Raw genomic sequence first — 8,673 nt, forward strand, 5'->3', positions numbered from 1 at the left:
TTAACTTGTATTGATCTATCTTGTCGGAGAGTTTTTACGACAAGAGAAAAGTTATCTTCTTGGTAGATCACAACCAATGAAAGAATGAAAGATTTTAACTTATAAATTAGTTCTAGTGCACTTTCATAAATCTAGTATTGTATTTTATTCTCTTTGATTTGATATGTCTAAATATTGGATTCTTGATTTCATATAAATTAAGTTTTAATTCTAATCAGATTTACATGATTCTGTACATTGATGAGCCTATTGATGATGTGCATCGGTGAAGAAAAGAGGCAGATATTTACATTCAAATGCGCATTTACAGTAGACAGGATATGTGTAATTACATGTTATATAAAACAATAGGGTAAATTATGTGATTGTTTTCAGTTGCCTATACAGTTAATATCATAAGAGTCGACAACATTGTAGTAGAGAGTAGATATTTTGCCATCAAATCTAGATGCCAATTGATGTACAGATAGCCCACAGTAACGCTTTCCCAGGCGGGCAATGCAGATTTCAGTTACTTTCTTGAACATGCAATCTTCTTTGATCAACGCTTGCTCCAAAAACTCTATTGAAGGCAACCACTGCATCGTATCCATTTCACAAATCAGTCACTCTTTTCTTCTTCCCTAAAAGTATTTTTATTCGACTCGTATTTGGATACAGGTAAATGGAGTACAACAGATGCGTACCTTGGCTGCCTGAATTTCCTTATCGTCGACTGTAATCCGAGTTGATAGAGGCTTCAACATGCAGATGAAGAACATATCTGACTTTCCAAAGGCCACTTGTGCACATGCCTGAATGCTACTACTTCCAGAAACTCAGTATCAATCTGCAAAGTGGAATATGACAATTTAATAACTTAAGAGTCAATATAACAAACAGATAGGCATGGCAATCTCAAATGTTACATGATATCAATATATATATATAAACACATTGCTTACCCCGGTTTCTTCCTTGACTTCCCTTATAGCTCCTGTATGAATCTCCGCTGACTGACATACCAAACTAAACTTTATGACATTGAAAACTAGGGTGAAGTACATAAATAGTCCCCCAACTATAGGGCACTACTTTATCTAGTCCCGACTATAGGGCACTATTTTATTTAGTCTCTGACTATTAAAGGTTATAAAATGGTTATTCAACTATTCATATATCTAAAACTCGTCATTTTTTTGTTAAAAAAATTGGTGGTCGTATGAGCTGGATGTTAACTTTTTTTTATTGAGATATGATAAAACTTGATCCCATAATCGTTTGAGTTGTACATTTTATATCGACTCTTCGTTTACATTATGTTGTTGAGTCAATATTTGAAACATTATGTCTTCGAATCAGTGCTTGAAAGCAAAAATGATGCCATAAGACATCATTAAAATATGATTTTATGATATCTTAATCAGCAGGTTAACATCTAGTTTAGACGGCTGTCAATTTTTTAATAAAAAATGAAGAGTTTGGAATATATAAATAGTCAATTGACTATTTTACAACTTTTAATAGTCTGGAGAGTCAACAAAATGTCCTACAGTTGGAGGACTCAAAAAAGTTATGCCCTATAATCAGGGGACCATTTGTATACTTTACCCGGAAAAATAAAAAAAAAATTACTATTTCTACTGCCTAGTTTGTTTTTGTTTTGATCTAAGACTTTGGAGATACCTCGTCTATGAAACATGTAGGTATTTTCATTGGTGGAGCAGAATATTTCTCTCGTATAACCAGAACCTGCAATTAATCAGTAAGTTAACATTACATTACGATAAATATTATTTTGGTTTTGAAGAGATTTGGTACCTCGTTGTCATTGATGACAAATCCTCCAATCCAACTTGATTGGATCATGGGTGGCGTTACCAAGAAGCATGTTGGGTCCTTTGGGTAGCCAATAAGTTAACATTACATACCCTTTCTGTGCGTGGTGATACTCGAATCCTTCCAGCATCACCCGTTGCAGTTAAAAAAATCTTCCATGAAATTTAACTGCACTCCATTCTGTTTTCTGCGTCCTATGTATGCAAGTTTTAGTGTTCGGGAGGATACCTTGACTGCAACTGGTACAAGCTCTGATTTTTCAGCTGGTAACTTGAGCCAAATTCCCTTCCTTTCCTCCAGATTGATGGCTGAAGATCAGTCTCGAGTACAAGTCACTACTACAAAAACCCCTTTAATTGTGCGTCATCTATGGGTGCGGATGACACACAAATGCCTGTCGTTAAAGCCACCGACATGAATCTCAGATGACACGCAATTGTATGTCATAAATCTATGACACGCATTTATGACACTCATTTATGACACTCATTTATGATGCTCATTGCGCGTCATTGAAGCTCCCGTCATAAATGAATATGACACACATTTGTGTGTCATAAATTTATGACACGCATTTACGACTTACATTGCGTGTCATTGAAGCACACGTTAGAAATGAAGATGACACACATTCGTGTGTCGTGATTGTATGTCGTAAATTATATACATATATATATTGTAGATTGACAAATAATCAAACTAAATCACATTTAATGCCTCATAATACTAAATATATATATCACATTATATATAAGCAATCATTTGCATACAATATATTAACATGAAGTTATCGAAAATATTGTAATCATATGTCGATAAAAAATATCACGGCATAATAAAGTTTGCCACATAAGATACCCATTCTTTGCGAATATCATCAATGTCATCATCCGTGTATTCTTTCTTCCCATCGCCAACCTAAGTAAAAAATATGTAATAAGTATATAATTTATACTTATTTAAAGTGAAGTATATAACAATCAAAGAGTACTAAAATGACAAAAAACGGCTAAGAATTCCAAAAGAAATGAGAAGCAGGTTCAACATATAGTGCATAAGCTTCCAATTACATATTGTAATTATTTTTCAGACAGAAATGTACCAAAAAACGTGTTGATGCCTGAACCTTTGAGAGATATTCAATAGTAGTCTTCTCTAGTTTTATATTTGGTATCCTGGCACCCATCTTATTCAGGTAATCTACTATTTCCTTCGGTAAGTTGGCCTGCACAGGAGTTTCCACACAAACAGCAAATAGAAAGAAGCAATGAGTAGTGGATAAACTAATAGAAGCCAAAATTGCATAATTCTTCAAACAAACACATCATATAAAAAAATTCAAGGATTGATTATTAGATTTGAAAGATTAGTCCAATGTATACAAATAGGAAAATGGAAGAAATTTAGATAGCAATAGCACACAATAAGCAGGTAATCATCATAAACTTAGAATCACAGAGGTTCAAAAGCACTTACAATTTCAAAGATATTAAACAAAAAAACAAAAAAAAAAACACATATATTGAATAGTAAACCCATGGTTATGCTCCAACAGATGTTGTAGGGTTCAATATCTCCTTAACATGCTCCCAAAATGGTGAACCAAGGATATTGCCAATAATGCAATGTGTTAACATCATTTTGGGCATTCAAAAAAAAAAGATAGCTTTAAGGTAAGTCCGTAGGATAAGACAAACAACAAACCCAAGATATGTTATGCATCAAAAGAATATTGGCCCAAAAATGTGAATAGAACAGAGAATTCAAAATAAGTTTTTAAATCACTTCAGGGCACAATTACCTTGCAACATTACTTGGAAAAGCCAATAGATAAGTGGTAGTGAGAACAGGCTGCATTCCTGATGGATTAATATTAAAAGGAATATAAGGTTCTACTTCAGTGATCTGGGTATCTTCTCTATCCAACACACAAAACAAAGAAAATACGACATTGAGAAAGAACATATAACCATTATTATAAGTTAATAAACAAACACTGAAAGTTACAAATCTCCTTAAATGAATTCAACAATAGTAGTCCTAGTTCACATAAAATTAGTTACTGCTCGCTGCTCGAATTAGCCATGAACTATACTATCTATGTTGCACAAAGAAGAATTGAAACCAAAGTCTATGTCTCTCAACCAAATGCATCTAATGTCTAGGTAAGTAGCACTGACTTTAACTTGCTGTAGATGCTAGTTTAAACCCGTAGTACTGCAGCTTTATTTTCCTACAACCCTCAGTTACATCAACTGCCCACATGGTGACTACAGTAAAAACACCTAATACAGCAAGCATGTACAGACAAAGATTTTATTTTGCACACAATATTTTAAACTAATATATCCTCGCCATTTAGGCATGTACACAAGAAATCAGTGGATCGACCGAGAAGCTCCTACAAAGAAGAAAAAAATACTTGCTTCATATATATGACAATAGTTGGCAGAATCAAAGAAAATGATAAGTACAAACAAGAAGCATCCATCAACTAATACAAAACAAATATTAGCAACCTGCAACAATCCTAAAGATATTTCAGACATTATTTGGAAATAACAAAAAATAAGCAGTACATGACAAAGAAAGTCTAAACAATACAATTGAATATTTATCTTTTTTCACAATTAAAATATTATATTCCTCAGCATGTAGAAACTCTATGAAATTGCTAGAATGGGTATCAAACTTCTATAATGTGATGGTACCTATCCTGGAGCATCATAATATATACAGAAAATAAGTTTAAAAATATTAATAATCCTCTAATATCAATAGACATGAGAATGTTCTGGCACAGTTACATTAAATTTCACCTAAAGATAGCAAGTATAATATTTATGCCTGGGCGGTTTAGGCAAAAACAACACCAACCAGAAAAGGTGGCAGTGGATTCACATAAAGTCAAGATAGATTACCTTATGTCTCGATTTCAGATGTGATTTGGACTCAAAGTTTCATCATGCATATCATTTCCATAATCATAACTTGACAGCATAGATGAAAAATATAATTGCAAAATGTGACTACCAAGAATATTAGCAAACATAAAGGCAAGAATAATTCACTCGAAGAAGACAACCAGGAAAGGGAAGTTCCACCACCAAAAACCGAGCCTGATTCATGTATTACCTCAAGAGTAATGAACCCACAAAGGGCCCTGAATTCTGTTATGGCCAAAGCCATATCAGGTTTATGATTAGCATCCTTATAGAGATTTGGCTTCAACTTATACAATTCTTTGGCCAATTCTTTATCTGGATGTTCCTGTATTGAAAGGGGTTTTGCCACTGAAAGTACCTATATTAAAGTATATGAAACACGGAATCAAGTTGGGATTTTACTGCAAAAGATAAATACCAGAAGAAGAAAATACTCATATTGTAGTTAAAGTTATGTTGGTTTCCATTTTTAAATGTCAAGCTTAATTCTTTGCCATTAACATCTCCAATATCCATTCTAGTCCCCTAATTTCTATCTTGATCACTTTGATCTAAAATTAAATTAAGATGAAAACAACCCAAAAAGTAAATTTTACACTTCTAAATACCAAAAGAAGCAGAGGGGAAAATAATAATGGACATCACAAAAAATGGTAAAAATGGAAATTTTAGATGAATGGTGAGAATTCAATTTCCATGAATACTGAAGTAAAAGTACTCATTCGTTGTCAGATAACAATATACAGTTTAGTGATTAATGATTTAGTGAGTACTATATAAATATGGTAAAGCCTCTCATATTCCATTTCCAAGTACTAGGTTGTCGCATAAATTACCTTTTAACTATGTACAATGTCTATCTCTAGTTGAAAGCTGTAATTTTAAAATAAAAATAATAATAAATGTTACAAACCTGCAGATAGGCCTGATTGGATTAATGGAGTGTTATCTGTAGTCTAATATGAGATTAGATGAAAATATTGACATCTTATTTTTATTATTAGGAATTAGAAAAAGACAAAAACCCTGTGGAAAGACAAATTCATTTTTCAGAGTCACTCAACTTTGGGATATAAACAAAAGACAAAACCCAAATGCAAAAATGAGCCATATCTTTCTCTTCCTTGTCTTTCAAGGATTTTCTGTCATTTATGCAACGAGGAATAAGATCAGTCCACAACTGCATACGCCATACCAATATTTCTTGAGCTGTGAAATCTTGGACGTTTTCGATGGATTCAAAGCTATATATGAGAATGAGGTTATGTTGCTTTCAAATACAACCCATTCTAATTATATCAGTAATTTTAGCATAGAAAATGGCTGATTGAACCATCATCTAGGCTTCCCTTATCATCCTACTTGTTTTATTGGCAAGTGCAATGAATGTAGAAGCAAAGAGTTATGGTGGCCGTAAGACAATGCAGAAAACAATGATTGATATAGTTATGGCCATTACTATTAAAATGAAAAATAAAACTCATTAACCCAATTCCAAACACATGCACACAAAAATCAAAATTCAATTTCCTAGTAATCAAAGGAAACGAGAAAAAGAAAAGAAATTCCCAGAAATAAAGTAGAGAAATACGTGTAAAAGAAAAGAACAAACCTTGAACAGAAAAGGAAGATAATGCCCCCATTTTTTCAAAACCTTGTGACCAAGCACATTCGGATTCTTCAAAATCCAATCTTTTAAACCCAAATTCCCACCTTCTCCATTGTTATCAGCCATAAAACTTGGCCCTGAGTCATGGGTTCCCATCCAAAACTCAGCATATGGCCTATAAGCTTAATCTCAGACCCAGAATTCAAACCCAAAAGCCTCTCCACTTGTGCCTCGGTCCCACATCTTCCCAATCGTAGTTTTGAACCCAAACTCTTAGCCGTTTCACCTTCTCAACAGTAGCCTTCGCCCTGAACAGAACCCCCAGAAACGAAACAAAGGAAACTGATTTTGAAGAAAAATGAGAAGAGAATAGAAGAGAAAGGGATACGAGATAATGGTAATGCAGAAGGGAGGGGGCATTTTTTGCTGGTATTTGAAAAGTTTGAAAGGGTACGTAGAGAGAGGGAAACATACTGGAAAAAGAGACCGAAAAGAAGTGAAGATGAAAATTATAGGGGGAAAATTAAAAGACGACCTTTAGAGATGACACACAATAAAAAGTGTACTCCGTGTATTTGCTAAATTTTTTAGATTATGACTATTAAATATGACACACATTATTGTAAGTCATAAATCGTTAAGATTTTAATAAACATGTCATTTTTTTATGACACACATGTTTTACAAGTCATAAATTAGCGTGTCATCGTTCATGTGTCGTTAAATGTATATTTTCTTGAAGTGAGTTGTAAATAGATACAGAGACTCGAGCGAGTCCATCACGAGCTGAGCAATGCTCGAGTCGATACTCGATAAATTTGATAAATTTTTGTTCGATTCATTCTTATTTAAAATATCATAATACTGTGTGATGCAATTCCAAAATTTAAACTCAAAATTAACATCTATAAATACACCAAACTAATATATTATAATCGAAGTAACAATCCCCAAAAATACCAAACTAACATATTACAATCATTATAAAAAGTAGGTTTAACAATAATACATAATCAATCCTAAAAATAAGACTATCAACATCCTAAAAATTTATTAAAAAATAACGAACTGTTCCCGAACTTATGAAGTCAAGTCGGACCTTGTTTGACTCAACTCGTTAAGATCTCGAGTCGAATTCAAATCAAATTAATTCAAATCAAACGTTAACTGAATTTTACCTGAGTCGAGCTCGAACCGTTAATTCAATTAGAAACCTAGACAGGGATCATTAATTTACCTTTGCCTTCAAATGAGAAAGTGAGAAACGAAGGTTGGAAGCAAAGACAAGGGGGTTAGCTGGTAATCTCTCCGAGTCAACAATAACACCATCATACTCATCATCAAAGGCGTTCAGTATTCTCAAATTCTTTCCACTAATCTCATGCCCCAAATCTGCAGCTCCAAGTTTCTGTTGCTCAAATGAACTCAGATTTCTTTGGCACATGGATATCATTTCGGGCACTCGCAAAAGAAGCCTTTGGAGATATGCCTGCAAAAACAAACCTTCAGTGAAGAAACTATTACTCGTACATGAACACGAGCCAAATGACTTGAGTGGTTAAGGGAATTATTGTTATCTTATCCCTTGAAGTTTCAAATTCAAGCATATCGTATGAAGAGTATAAACATTCATTGTAAAGTAAATTAAAATCTTGAACAGACACTACTTGTATTCACTCAGATTTATCAAAAACAAATCAACCAAACCAATGGAATTTACCTTTGCAAGAAGTGAATACTTGGTGTGGGATGCACTTCACATCAACCCAGGCCCTGAAATGGCATGAACATGTGGTTTCCATGCGTGCTATTTCCATTATTGGCTTAGACATTGAACAAAAATGGCTGCACACCATTTTTGACAGGTAGAATCACAGTATCCAATACTCCAAACGACTTTGAAGTTTAAACCACTGATGAAAGATCCACTGATTTTTTTTTAAAACAGCTGGTTAATATCCAAAATAAAAATCCTTGGTTTAAGAATGGGTCCAATTTTAGTTTTGGTCCTTCTAATGTGCTGAGTTTTTGGATTTTTTTTTTAATTTAACATAAATTGGTCTTCTACATTTAGTTGTTATTAGTTAGTCTAGATTAGTAACACCACTGATTATAGACTTATATAATAAATTGATCCATGTCAAATTAGATGATATTCGAGTAAGTCTTGAAGTGAAATATTTTCTTATCAGAACTCTAATTTGAAAGTTTACAATAAATAAGCTTTTAAAATTTGATTGTATAATTTTTAAATAATAACTCATTTGAGATATTTTTTCAATTTAGGTGCTGATTTAATAT

At 33.2% G+C, this 8,673-nt stretch overlaps 1 pseudogene; it reads right to left on the minus strand.

The window, feature by feature from the left end:
* Positions 1-371: 371 nt before the first annotated feature.
* On the minus strand, positions 372-8,189 carry LOC120120746 (annotated as a pseudogene).
* Positions 8,190-8,673: the final 484 nt, after the last annotated feature.

Source organism: Hibiscus syriacus, unplaced genomic scaffold (assembly GCF_006381635.1).
Source record: "Hibiscus syriacus cultivar Baekdansim isolate YM2019G1 unplaced genomic scaffold, ASM638163v2 tig00110346_pilon, whole genome shotgun sequence".
Taxonomy (NCBI): Eukaryota; Viridiplantae; Streptophyta; class Magnoliopsida; order Malvales; family Malvaceae; genus Hibiscus; species Hibiscus syriacus.